At 34.5% G+C, this 15,079-nt stretch overlaps 1 pseudogene; it reads left to right on the top strand.

Annotated features, from left to right (window-relative positions):
* The first annotated feature begins 12,448 nt into the window (after positions 1 to 12,448).
* Positions 12,449 to 14,186, top strand: LOC134700873 (zinc finger protein 664-like; annotated as a pseudogene).
* Positions 14,187 to 15,079: the final 893 nt, after the last annotated feature.

The following is a 15,079-nucleotide window of genomic DNA, read 5'->3' as shown; positions in this document are numbered from 1 at the left end:
TACATGTCTTTAAATTCCTTTACCTAGGAATATGTGCATCGCATGGTGTTGTCCAAATTCATGATCTTCCATAATGTCGAAGGTATTTTTTAACCTTTTACATATCATTCAATATTCATTTGGGACCACCCCCAAATTTTTTTCTGGATCCGCCACTGACTCTCTTCCCACTGGCTACATACTGGATCATTGTCAAGGCGTTCTTATGTTATGGAAGTTTAATTTGTTGAAAGATGTTTAGATGTGGCTGCGAAGAATGTTTCTTCAGCTTGCTGTGCCATCCCTCTCGATGATTTGTTGTCCTTAGTTCTTGTGTTAAGTAGTGGTTCCAAAGGTGACTGTTCTGTTCAACCCAGTATGTTGTTACATAGTCTGTAAAGGCTGTTTAGTTGATGTTGGTATCAATCTGACCTATGTCTGTTAGGGCATTAAAGCACACACCTTCAACCTCAGCAAAGGGTATAAGTGGAAGTACAGCGGCACAGCATACTAGTTGATGAATGTTGTCTTCATCCTTGTATGGGACCTGAAGTCCACTTTCTTGTGCTTTTCTCCAGATGTATTGCGTCTAGTGGCAGAATTTCAGATGGCGACTTTGTTGTCCAGGAAGATATTGGTAGGCTGAAGTTTTAGTTGGTGCTGGTGGCAAAGATCTTTAAGTAAAGTCAGGAAACTTGTATATACTATTTCACTCTTGGCTGGAAATAAACTGGGTACGAGTGGATTACCATGTATTATATCTGCAGCTGATAAGTGTGTTAGATTCTTTTATGTACTGAAGATGAGCATACGCCCTACTGTGTTGTCGTCTGTTAACATGATTGATTTGATCAGTTTTGGTAAAATGGAAGGTTCTTCTTGCGTTTGTGGTACATTGTGTTCTTGCAAGATGGAAAAGTTCTCAGACAATTTTTCAAGGTTACAAATTCAAATATTTAAAAATTAATCTGACTCCAATCTATTTATCATAATTTTTCTTTATTTTTAAGTACAAATTCAAAATTTTTTAAAATAATTCTAACTACAATCTTCTATCATAATTTATCTTTATTTCTTAGTACAAATTCAAAAAATTAAAAATAAATCTAACTCCAATCTATTTATCATATTTTTTCTTTATTTTTAAGTATTAATTTTCTATGATGAAAATAGAAACATATTACAAATAAACAAGACTTAGTGTACCAAATATGTTAGGCTTTTTAAAAAAATACAGTTAAATCTTTGGTAAAATTCTAATTAACCTTGATTGTTGTAAAAACAAATTATTTATCAAAACACCTATTGTTATTTGCAAGTGGGAATAGAAGGAATAGTATTTTTAAAAAGTGGGAATAGGAGGAAGACACCGCATAGACCAGAGAATTGTTTGCATTATTTAACGGTATACATATTGATTAACAAAATCATTACCTTTCTTATTTAATTAAAATTTAATTAATAATTCTAACGTCAGCTATGTCCAATATTTATGTCAAGTATCTGTCACAATAGTTTAATTGATTTGACAAATAGCTGATGCATTTACGACTGTGGTTTAACCGCATTTAAAATAAACAAGAACATTTGATTAGTTTCAGATACTTATAATATATATCCAGCAAGTGATAATATCAACCTATTGATATATTTAATCTGAATTTCTCACCCTTTTCATATATCATGAAGCATGAAATAGTGACCTATTCCAGCGGCTCATCCCTACCAGTCATTACATAGGAAGTGCCCCCCCCCCCCCCGAGGCAGCAAGTATGTTTAGTAAAGTAAGATGTACAAACACATCACAATCACCTATACACAATTTTGTCATGAACTGTCTGCTTCCTTTGTTTAATTCACATACATGTATACCAAGGTGAGTGACACAGGCTCTTTAGAGCCTCTAGTTTAATATAAATATATTTATTATCGTTCATATATTGTGTTGAGTCCTTCAGGTTCTAAAGTTTTTATACGACCGCAAATTTTGAAAAAAATTTCGTCGTATATTGCTTTCACGTTGGCGTCGTCGTCGTCGTCGTCGTCGTCCGAATACTTTTAGTTTTCGCACTCTAACTTTAGTAAAAGTGAATAGAAATCTATGAAATTTTAACACAAGGTTTATGACCATAAAAGGAAGACTGGTATTGATTTTGGGAGTTTTGGTCCCAACATTTTAGGAATTAGGGGCCAAAAAGGGCCCAAATAAGCATTTTCTTGGTTTTCGCACTATAACTTTAGTTTAAGTTAATAGAAATCAATGAAATTTTGACACAAGGTTTATGACCACAAAAGAAAGGTTGGGATTGATTTTGGGAGTTTTGGTTTGAACAGTTTAGGAATTAGGGGCCAAAAAAGGGCCCAAATAAGCATTATTCTTGGTTTTCGCACAATAACTTTAGTTAAAGTAAATAGAAATCAATGAAATTTAAACACAATGTTTATGACCACAAAAGGAAGGTTGGTATTGATTTTTGGAGTTTCGGTCCCAACAGTTTAGGAATTAGGGGCCAAAAAGGGACCCAAAAAAGCATTTTTCTTGGTTTTCGCACCATAGCGTTAGTATAAGTAAATAGAAATCTATGAAATTTAAACACAAGGTTTATGACCATACAAGGAAGGTTGGTATTGATTTTGGGAGTTTTGGTCCCAACAGTTAAGGAAAAAGGGGCCCAAAGGGTCCAAAATTAAACTTTGTTTGATTTCATCAAAATTGAATAATTGGGGTTCTTCAATATGCCGAATCTAACTGTGTATGTAGATTCTTAATTTTTGGTCCCGTTTTCAAATTGGTCTACATTAAGGTCTAAAGGGTCCAAAATTAAACTTTGTTTGATTTTAACAAAATTTGAAACCTTGGGGTTCTTTGATATGCTGAATTTAAATATGTACTTAGATTTTTGATTATTGGCCCAGTTTTCAAGTTGGCCCAAATCCAGGTCCAAAATTAAACATTGTTTGATTTCATCAAAAATTGAATAACTGGGGTTCTTTGATATGCCAAATCTAACTGTGTATGTAGATTCTTAATTTTTGGTCCAGTTTTAAAATTGGTCTAAATTAAAGTGCAAAGGGTCCAAAATTAAACTAAGTTTGATTTTAACAAAAATTAAATTCTTGAGCCTCTTTGATATGCTGAATCTAAACATGTACTTAGATTTTTGATTATGGGCCCAGTTTTCAAGTTGGTCCAAATCAGGATCTAAAATTATTATATTAAGTATTGTGCAATAGCAAGTCTTTTCACAGTATTGTGCAATGGCAAGAAAAATCTAATTTCACAATATTGTGAAATAGCAAATTTTTTTTTAATTAAGAGTTATCTTTCTTTGTCCAGTATAGTAAGCAAGAAATATCTGCAAGATTTTTTTTTAATTGGAGTTATCTTTCTTTGTCCAGAATCAACTTAAATCTTTGTTATATACAATACAATGTATATTCACTTTTTACTACCAACTGATAAATTTAAATAATCTTTACTATTCAGTGATAACAAGCAGTTTTTTTACATCTTAATATTTTATGATGTATTTAAATGAGTAGTAATTGTTGCAAACTCCATTAGAATATTTTAATTGAAATTAGTTTTGGAATAAGGGAAAGGGGGATGTGATTAAAAAATTGGGTTCAATTTTTCTCATTTGAAATTTCATAAATAAAAAGAAAAGAAAACAAAAATTTTAAGTTCATTTGAATACATTCATTCTGTGTCAGAAACCTATGCTGTGTCAACTATTTAATCACAATCCAAATTTAGAGCGGAATCCAGCTTGAATGTTGTGTCCATACTTGCCCCAACCGTTCAGGGTTCAACCTCTGCGGTCGTATAAAGCTACGCCCTGCGAAGCATCTGGTTAATTTATATATGTAATTTATTCCAACGAAGAAGGCCGTAATGGCCGAAACGTATGGGAATTTGTGTTCTAGTTTTTATTATACAATCATTCAGAGACTTTACATTTATATTTATATATATCCTCCAGGTGCGGGAATTTTTCGCTACATTGAAGACCTGTTGGTGACCTTCTGCTGTTGTTTTTTACTTCGGGTTGTTGTCTCTTTGACACATTCCCCATTTCCATTCTCAATTTTATAATACTATATATGTTACCACTGTCTGTCCGTTTGTCCGCCCCATTATGGGATTGTAGGTATTCCACATGACTCCTACACTGTTATTGCAACCAAGGTCAATCATGGTCTAGTACAATTGTAGTAACTTAATTTATTGTGGTGTTTTCTCCAAAGTCATTTGAAAGTTCAACATCTATCCAATCATATCAGATTGGCAACTATCTTGAGGTCCTATCCCTAGTTCATGGTTATATCGATCTATCCAAGCATATCAGATTGACAACTATCTTGAGGTCCTATCCCTAGTACATGGTTATATCGATCTATCCAAGCATATCAGATTGACAACTATCTTGAGGTCCTATCCCTAGTTCATGGTTATATCGATCTATCCAAGCATATCAGATTGACAACTATCTTGAGGTCCTATCCCTAGTTCATGGTTATATCGATCTATCCAAGCATATCAGATTGGCAACTATCTTGAGGTCCTATCCCTAGTTCATGGTTATATCGATCTATCCAAGCATATCAGATTGACAACTATCTTGAGGTCCTATCCCTAGTTCATGGTTATATCGATATATCCAAGCATATCAGATTGACAACTATCTTGAGGTCCTATCCCTAGTTCATGGTTATATCGATCTATCCAAGCATATCAGATTGACAACTATCTTGAGGTCCTATCCCTAGTTCATGGTTATATCGATCTATCCAAGCATATCAGATTGACAACCAGGGTTGGCAAAGTATTACCCGCCTGGGAATTCCCGGGTGGGAAATCCCGGGTTTTCCTGGCCTGGGCAATACTCCCAGAAATTGGCAATACTGGGCTTTACTGGGCAATATGATTTTTATACGACCGCAAATTTTGAAAAAATTTTCGTCGTATATTGCTATCACGTTGGCGTCGTCGTCGTCGTCGTCGTCGTCGTCGTCGTCGGCGTCGTCGTCGTCGTCGTCGTCGTCCGAATACTTTTAGTTTTCGCACTCTAACTTTAGTAAAAGTGAATAGAAATCTATGAAATTTTAACACAAGGTTTATGACCATAAAAGGAAGGCTGGTATTGATTTTGGGAGTTTTGGTCCCAATATTTTAGGAATTAGGGGCCAAAAAGGGCCCAAATAAGCATTTTCTTGGTTTTCGCACTATAACTTTAGTTTAAGTTAATAGAAATCTATGAAATTTTGACACAAGGTTTATGACCACAAAAGAAAGGTTGGGATTGATTTTGGGAGATTTGGTTTCAACAGTTTAGGAATTAGGGGCCAAAAAAGGGCCCAAATAAGCATTATTCTTGGTTTTCGCACAATAACTTTAGTTAAAGTAAATAGAAATCAATGAAATTTAAACACAATGTTTATGACCACAAAAGGAAGGTTGGTATTGATTTTGGGAGTTTTGGTCCCAACAGTTTAGGAATTAGGGGCCAAAAAGGGACCCAAAAAAGCATTTTTCTTGGTTTTCCCACCATAGCGTTAGTATAAGTGAATAGAAATCTATGAAATGTAAACACAAGGTTTATGACTATAAAAGGAAGGTTGGTATTGATTTTGGGAGTTTTGGTCCCAACAGTTAAGGAAAAAGGGGCCCAAAGGGTCCAAAATTAAACTTTGTTTGATTTCATCAAAATTGAATAATTGGGGTTCTTTAATATGCCGAATCTAACTGTGTATGTAGATTCTTAATTTTTGGTCCTGTTTTCAAATTGGTCTACATTAAGGTCCAAAGGGTCCAAAATTAAACTTAGTTTGATTTTAACAAAAATTGAAACCTTGGGGTTCTTTGATATGCTGAATCTAAAAATGTACTTAGATTCTTGATTATTGGCCCAGTTTTCAAGTTGGCCCAAATCGAGGTCCAAAATTAAACATTGTTTGATTTCATCAAAAATTGAATAATTGGGGTTCCTTGATATGCCAAATCTAACTGTGTATGTAGATTCTTAATTTTTGGTCCAGTTTTAAAATTGGTCTAAATTAAAGTGCAAAGGGTCCAAAATTAAACTAAGTTTGATTTTAACAAAAATCAAATTCTTGGGCCTCTTTGATATGCTGAATCTAAACATGTACTTAGATTTTTGATTATGGGCCCAGTTTTCAAGTTGGTCTAAATCAGGATCTAAAATTATTATATTAAGTATTGTGCAATAGCAAGTCTTTTCAATTGCACAGTATTGTGCAATGGCAAGAAATATCTAATTTCACAATATTGTGAAATAGCAAATTTTTTTTTAATTAAGAGTTATCTTTCTTTGTCCAGTAAAGTAAGCAAGAAATATCTGCAATAATTTTTTTTAATTGGAGTTATCTTTCTTTGTCCAGAATCAACTTAAATCTTTGTTATATACAATATACAATGTATATTCACTTTTTACTACCAACTGATAAATTTAAATAATCTTTACCATTCAGTGATAACAAGCAGTTTTTTTTACATCTTAATATTTTATGATGTATTTAAATGAGTAGTAATTGTTGCAAACTCCATTAGAATATTTTAATTGAAATTAGTTTTGGAATAAGGGAAAGGGGGATGTGATTAAAAAATTGGGTTCAATTTTTCTCATTTGAAATTTCATAAATAAAAAGAAAATTTCTTCAAACATTTTTTTGAGAGGATTAATATTCAACAGCATAGTGAATTGCTCTAAGGGAAAACAAAACTTTTAAGTTCATTTGAATACATTCATTCTGTGTCAGAAACCTATGCTGTGTCAACTATTTAATCACAATCCAAATTTAGAGCTGAATCCAGCTTGAATGTTGTGTCCATACTTGCCCCAACTGTTCAGGGTTCAACCTCTGCGGTCGTATAAAGCTACGCCCTGCGGAGCATCTGGTTTTAGCTTATTTTAATATAAAACTTTTTATACAGATAACCATTGACAGTCATTTCTAAAAGAATGAAAAATCAATTTCATTCCCTTCTATGTAGCCGGAATACAAGTTTTGCACATTTCAGGAAACCTTGTTAATTACCAAGCATTGTTTCAATAATCCTTACTTTGAAAAAAATAATTATTGCAATGTTTAAGTGAATTGTTAATTTAAATGTTATACATTCATACATATATCATATTGCTAAATAAACACCCTAAGGGGTCATGCCATCAACACTATTAAAATTGAAAGGGCTGATTATTGTTACATAAACAAATCTGCATTCTAATCAGAATATTTACTTACTAATTAGTGACAGTACATATATACTTTATTTAAATGTAATTTTTCTTACATGTAATAGTTAATTCTTAATAGGAGTTATATTAATTTAAAAAAAAAAGGTTTTTGCTTTATGATTTACAGTTTTACCAATCCAAACAAACAAAGTTTATATATATCTTGAATTATAAAATTTGTGTTTGATCAATGAATCCTCTATAAAATTCCGACAAGTATTTTATATTACCCAGTATTGCCCAGTATTACCCACTTTAACCCAGTAAAACCCGGGTTTTCCCAGTATTTCACACTGGGCTGGGCAATACTCATAAAACCGGGTTTTTGCCAACCCTGTTGACAACTATCTTGAGGTCCTATCCCTAGTTCATGGTTATATCTATCCAAGCATATCAGATTGACAACTATCTTGAGGTCCTATCCCTAGTTCATAGTTAAATCTATCCAAGCATATCAGATTGACAACTATCAGAATATCTTGAGGTCCTATTCCTAGATTTCATAGTTATATCTATCCAAGCATATCAGAGTGACAACTTTCTTGAGGTCCTATCCCTAGTTCATGGTTATATCTATCCAAGCATATCAGATTGACAACTATCTTGAGGTCCTATCCCTAGTTCATAGTTATATCTATCCAAGCATAACAGATTGACAACTATCTTATCTTGAGGTCCTATCCCTAGTTCATAGTTATATCTATGCAAACATATCAGATTGACAACTATCTTGAGGTCCTATCATTAGTTCATAGTGTTACGAATTTGCAGTTTAAGAAGGTTATAATAGTTCTACAGTTTTATATCTTCCGATGTCTCTATAAGTTTCCCATATCATCCGTTTATCGTTGAAAACTGTATCAAAAATCATCCCTTTATCCTTGGTTGCTATCAGACGCTTTACCTGTATATTTGTTGCTAGGGTGCTCTCTTCGAGGTCCGCGTTTAAAGTATAAATAGTGGGTAGCTTTTCAGTTCAAATCGTCATTTGTACCGAAGACAGCAGACAGTTAACATCGAATAGGTTGGAAAGAAAGTAGTGAATAGCAGGCAGACGGTTTAGTATAAGTAAAGAGAAGTGCTTGGAACCTGCGGAAAGAATATAGAAAGGGCTGAGACTGTTGGTTCGGTACAGATTGTCCAAACAGGGCTGGTACTAAGGTTTTGCATCTCACATCTCTCACTATTGCAGTGAGTGTTTGCTGACATACCATGCCTTAGTGCTGCCCTGTTGTTCAGACAGTTATAGACATGTTTATTAAATACAGTTTTATACCTTTTAGATTTCAGCCGGTTTGATACATTAAGGTTTAGTCCCGTTTTAACCATTTAGGTTTCAGACAATAGTTCCAAACCGTCTGACCCGTTTCAAACATTTAGGTTTCAGACAAGTTCCAAACCGTCTGACCCGTTTCAAACATTTAGGTTCCAGACAGGTTCAAAACATTTAGATTTCAGACAATAGCTAATAACCGTCTGACCGGTTTCATACATTTAGGTTCCAGACCAGTTTTATACATTTAGGTTTCAAACCAGTTCTATACATTTAGGTTCCAGACTATAGTTTCAAACAGTTGGTTTTAAACAGTATCGGACAGAAAGGGTTTTAAACAGTTTTTAATTCAACAAGTTCGGGTTAGGTTGATAGGTGTTGAAAATCGTTGTATGTAGTTAAGTATTTGTTTCATATTTGATAGTGATAGTGTAACTTTTTATTGACTTTAGAACTTTTGAATTGCTTTTCAAATCCAGGAAACTGGTACGAACCCGAGGATAAAAACATCTAAACGTCCCCGCCCGGTTACACGTTACAAATGGTGGCTTAGCGGTGGGATTTGTCGAGCATTTCTGTTTAGTATTTTGTTATTGTCTATGACTGTCCGTCCGTCGGATGGGGAGGTTAAATCCGAGGTCCCGTGTTCAGGAAGTACCACGTCTTGTGCACGTTAAAGAACCCTTTACAGCAACTCTTATTGAGCGGTCCATAAGTGGCCTGTTGTGAGGCAAAATTGTTTTAAACCGGTTTTTGGCAACACAACTTTTCAAGTGGTATTCAAAATGGAATATTTGAAACGGTTTTATCTGGTCAAAATTTAATTTAAGTTCAGTATTCAGTTGCTTGTATAAATGTGAATAAAAGTATGATACTAATATTTGGAAAATAGGAACTTAGCTAACAAAACAGAAAGAACATGCTAGTCGAACGAGGCTGACAGGAACCCCGAAACTGTGAGTAGGCTAAGGTACCCCTAGGTCTGACGCTTGCCGGCAGATTGTTGTAGGAAAGCCATTAGTTGGTTATCATGGTATAACCCTCGGTGTACAAACAGTTGCTGGCAGAGGTATTCTGCGGAATGAGTGGATACATTGAGGTTTAAAGTAGAACCTTGGTATGGTGTCAGCTAGTTTTAACGAGAACAGTTTTGATTGTGTTTTGTTTAAGTCAGTATAAAATTGTAAAACTCATGCGAGGACGCATGAAATCGGAGGCGTGGGTAGTGTTACGAATTTGCAGTTTAAGAAGGTCAGTTTTATATCTTCCGATGTCTCTATAAGTTTCCCATATCATCCGTTTATCGTTGAAAACTGTATCAAAAATCATCCGTTTATCCTTGGTTGCTATCAGACGCTTTACCTGTATATTTGTTGCTAGGGTGCTCTCTTCGAGGTCCGCGTTTAAAGTATAAATAGTGGGTAGCTTTTCAGTTCAAATCGTCATTTGTACCGAAGACAGCAGACAGTTAACATCGAATAGGTTGGAAAGAAAGTAGTGAATAGCAGGCAGACGGTTTAGTATAAGTAAAGAGAAGTGCTTGGAACCTGCGGAAAGAATATAGAAAGGGCTGAGACTGTTGGTTCGGTACAGATTGTCCAAACAGGGCTGGTACTAAGGTTTTGCATCTCACATCTCTCACTATTGCAGTGAGTGTTTGCTGACATACCATGCCTTAGTGCTGCCCTGTTGTTCAGACAGTTATAGACATGTTTATTAAATACAGTTTTATACCTTTTAGATTTCAGCCGGTTTGATACATTAAGGTTTAGTCCCGTTTTAACCATTTAGGTTTCAGACAATAGTTCCAAACCGTCTGACCCGTTTCAAACATTTAGGTTTCAGACAAGTTCCAAACCGGCTGACCCGTTTCAAACATTTAGGTTCCAGACAGGTTCAAAACATTTAGATTTCAGACAATAGCTAATAACCGTCTGACCGGTTTCATACATTTAGGTTCCAGACCAGTTTTATACATTTAGGTTTCAAACCAGTTCTATACATTTAGGTTCCAGACTATAGTTTCAAACAGTTGGTTTTAAACAGTATCGGACAGAAAGGGTTTTAAACAGTTTTTAATTCAACAAGTTCGGGTTAGGTTGATAGGTGTTGAAAGTCGTTGTATGTAGTTAAGTATTTGTTTCATATTTGATAGTGATAGTGTAACTTTTTATTGACTTTAGAACTTTTGAATTGTTTTTCAAATCCAGGAAACTGGTACGAACCCGAGGATAAAAACATCTAAACGTCCCCGCCCGGTTACACGTTACAATAGTTATATCTATCCAAGCATAACAGATTGACAACTATCTTATCTTGAGGTCCTATTCCTAGTTCATAGTTATATCTATCCAAGCATATCAGATTGACATCTATCTTGAGGTCCTTCTCCTATCCCTAGTTCATAGTCATATCTATGCAAGCATATCAGATTGACAAATATCTTGAGGTCCTATCCCTAGTTCATAGATATATCTATCCAAGCATATCAGATTGACAACTATCTTCAGGTCCTATCCCTAGTTCATAGTTATATCTATACAAGCATATCAGATTGATAACTATCTTGAGGTCCTATCCTTAGTTCATAGTTATATCTATGCAAGCATATCAGATTGACAACTATCAGAATATCTTGAGGTCCTATTCCTAGTTCATAGTTATATCTATCCAAGCATATCAGATTGACAACTATGTTGAGGTCCTATCCCTAGTTCATAGTTATATCTATCCAAGCATATCAGATTGACAACTTTCTTGAGGTCCTATCCCTAGTTCATAGTTATATCTATCCAATCATAACAGATTGACAACTATCTTGAGGTCCTATCCCTAGTTCATAGTTATATCTATCCAAGCATATCAGATTGACAACAATCTTGAGGTCCTATCCCTAGTTCATAGTTATATCTATCCAAGCATAACAGATTGACAACTATCTTGAGGTCCTATCCCTAGTTCATAGTTATATCTATCCAAGCATATCAGATTGACAACTATCTTGAGGTCCTATCCCTAGTTCATAGTTTTATCTATGCAAGCATATCAGATTTACAACTATCTTGAGGTCCTATCCCTAGTTCATAGTTATATGTATGCAAGCATATCAGATTGACAACTTTCTTGAGGTCCTATCCCTAGTTCATAGTTATATCTATCCAAGCATATCAGATTGACAACAATCTTGAGGTCCTATCCCTAGTTCATAGTTATATCTATCCAAGCATATCAGATTGACAACTATCTTGAGTTCCTATCCCTAGTTCATGGTTATATCTATGCAAGCATATCAGATTGACAACAATCTTGAGGTCCTATCACTAGTTCATAGTTATATCTATCCAAGCATATCAGATTGACAACTATCTTGAGGTCCTATCCCTAGTTCATAGTTATATCTATCCAAGCATATCAGATTGACAACTATCTTGATGTCCTATCCCTAGTTCATAGTTATATCTATCCAAGCATATCAGATTGACAACAATCTTGAGGTCCTATCCCTAGTTCATAGTTATATCTATCCAAGCATATCAGATTGACATCTTTCTTGAGGTCCTATCCCTAGTTCATAGTTATATCTATCCAAGCATGTCAGATTGACAACTATCTTGATGTCCTATCCCTAGTTCATGGTTATATCTATCCAAGCATATCAGATTGACAACTATCTTGAGGTCCTATCCCTAGTTCATGGTTAAGCAACTTTACATTGATTCATAATTTGCAATGTTGCTGTTAACAGTTCATAAGATTGTCTTTTCTGATTTTATTTATACAGACCGGCGAGACACATCTTTCACAAATTGAGTCAACAGTTTACTTAAGTTTAGATTTTAAAGATTATGTCACATGGATGCCAATGAGACCACTCTCAATCCAAGTAACAATGCATAACAAGTTAACAATAATAGGTCAAAGTACAGCCTTTAACACTATGAATTCAGAGCTTGTAAATTTTGTTGACATTTTCCAACATTGTTTTACTTATGAACAAATAAGATTTGAGTTATACATCAATGAGACAGTACATCATATAAATTTGTTTACCATGTCGTATATAATATCATGTACAAATGTATATCATTGTATATAGGTTGTAAGAATTACCCAAACATACAGATGCATATTTAAAGTGGGTCTCATTAGGGTAAGTATGATGCGGGTTTGCAGATTTTTTGTAAGCCTGGCACATGAAAGTCAAATTATCAAAAGGTTTATCATATTAATATGTCTTTTTTTTCCTTATAGAGTGGTGTAAGAACTCACATACTGGAGATAAACCTTATTAACATGATTGATAAGATGTTAGAGGGAGGAGAGGATTTAGTCACAATCAATGGTACTCTACAGGGACACAATAAGATGTCAGAGGGAGGAGAAGATTTAGTCACAATCAATGGTACTATACGTAAGGGAGGAAAGGATTTAGTCGCAATCAATTGTACTATAAGTGAGTGAGGAGAGGATTTAGATGCAATCAATGATACTATAAGTGAGGGAGGAGAGGATTTAGTTGCAATCAATGGTACTATAAGTGAGGGAGGAGAGGATTTAGTCACAATCAATGGTACTATGCATAGCTGTATACAGGGACACATCAACACACAGGCTGGTAAAACATTTCATAAATGTGACGTTTGTGCTAGAATATTTAGTCAGAGTGGTGACTTAAAGAGACATATGAGAACACATACAAATGATACATGTACTGGTGAAAAACCTCATAAATGTGATGCTTGTGATAAACGTTTTTCTCTCAGTTGTAACTTAAAGGCACACATGAGAATACATACAGGTGATAAACCTCATAAATGTGATGTCTGTGCTAGAGAATTTACTCAAGGTAGTACCTTAAAGAGACATATGAGAATACATACTGGAGATAAACCTCATCACTGTGATGTATGTAGTAAAGGATTTAGTCGCCTTGGTAGTTTACAGATTCACATGAGGACACTACAGGTGATAAACCTTATGACTGTGGTGAATGTGGTAAGGGATTTAGTAGTATAAGTAATTTACGGGATCACATGAGAACACATACAGGTGATAAACCTTATATATGTGATGTATGTAGTAAAGGATTTAGTCGCCTTGATAGTTTACAGATTCACATGAGGACACATACAGGTGATAAACCTTATGACTGTGATGTATGTGGTAAGAGGTTTAGTCGTATAAGTAATTTACGGGATCACATGAGAACACACACTGGTGATAAACCTTATATATGTGATTTATGTTGTAAAGGATTCAGTCAGTATAGTAATTTAAAGAAGCACATGAGAACACATACAGGTGATAAACCTTATAACTGTGATGTATGTGGTAAAGATTTTAGTCAGCTTGGTCATTTAAGAAGACACACGAGAACACATACCGGTGACAAACCTCATGAATGTAATGTATGTGGTAAAAGGTTTAGTGAGCATTGTAATTTGAAAATTCATATGAGAACACATACATGTACAGGCGATAAACCTCATGGGTGTGATGTTTGTGGTAAACGGTTTACTACGCTTGGTAGTTTACAAAAACACATGAGAACACATACAAGGCGGTAAACCGCATTACTGAGTCTGTGATGTATTATTTGTATGTGGTAAAGGCTAAATTTGTATAAATGTATAATTTACCTGCTGCATATTAATTATTTGAATTAACATATTAAGTCCAAGCTAGCTGGGTCATGCATATGATCTATAATATGTATTCAAATCCATCTTAACTCCCGTATATATATATGAACATGTAGATATGAGATGTAGTTTACATGGTCATGATGGCATACCATAGATATAAAAAGATGTTGTATGAGTGCCAATGAGATATATACCTTCCATCCAAGACACAATTTGTTAAAGTAAAGTATAAGTTATAGGTCAAAGTACGGTCTTGAAAACAGTCTTCAACACAGAGCCTTGGCTCACATCGAACAATAAGCTATATTAAGGACCCTGAAATATCAAGACTTAAACCATTCAAACAGGAAAACCAACGGTCAAATCTATATAAAGAAATGTGTAAGAGTTCTGCGAAACTCAGTGTCTTAGATATACAAGATATAGGAAGATGTGGTATGAGTGCCAATGCGACAACTCTCCAACACAATTTATGAAAGTAAACCATTATAGGTCAAGGTAAGGCCTCCAACAGGGAGCCTTGGCTCACACCGAACAACAAGCTATAAAGGCCCCCAAAACTTATTAGTTTAAAACCATTCAAACGGGAAACCAACGGTCTGATCTATATATAAAAAAACAAGAAATGAGAAACACGTATAAATAAATTACATAAACAAACGACAACTACTGAACATCAGATTTTGCCTACTTTTGCTATAACTAGTAATCTCAGGCTCAACAAAAATGAGGAAAAAATCAATAAAATATTTTTCTCGCTACTATCTTTTGATTTTAAGAAGTTGATGTGTTTTATCATGATACTTAACAACATGTGTTTAATCGTGATACTTGACAAGGTACCTTAAGTTGGGTGGATGTGTTTAATCCTGATATATGACAAAGTACCTTAAGTTTGGTGGATTTGTTTAATCATGATACTT

Source organism: Mytilus trossulus, unplaced genomic scaffold, assembly GCF_036588685.1.
Source record: "Mytilus trossulus isolate FHL-02 unplaced genomic scaffold, PNRI_Mtr1.1.1.hap1 h1tg000187l__unscaffolded, whole genome shotgun sequence".
Lineage (NCBI taxonomy): Eukaryota > Metazoa > Mollusca > Bivalvia > Mytilida > Mytilidae > Mytilus > Mytilus trossulus.
The sequence above is the reverse complement of the archived record's forward strand: the minus strand, read 5'-3'. Positions and strand labels throughout refer to the sequence as shown.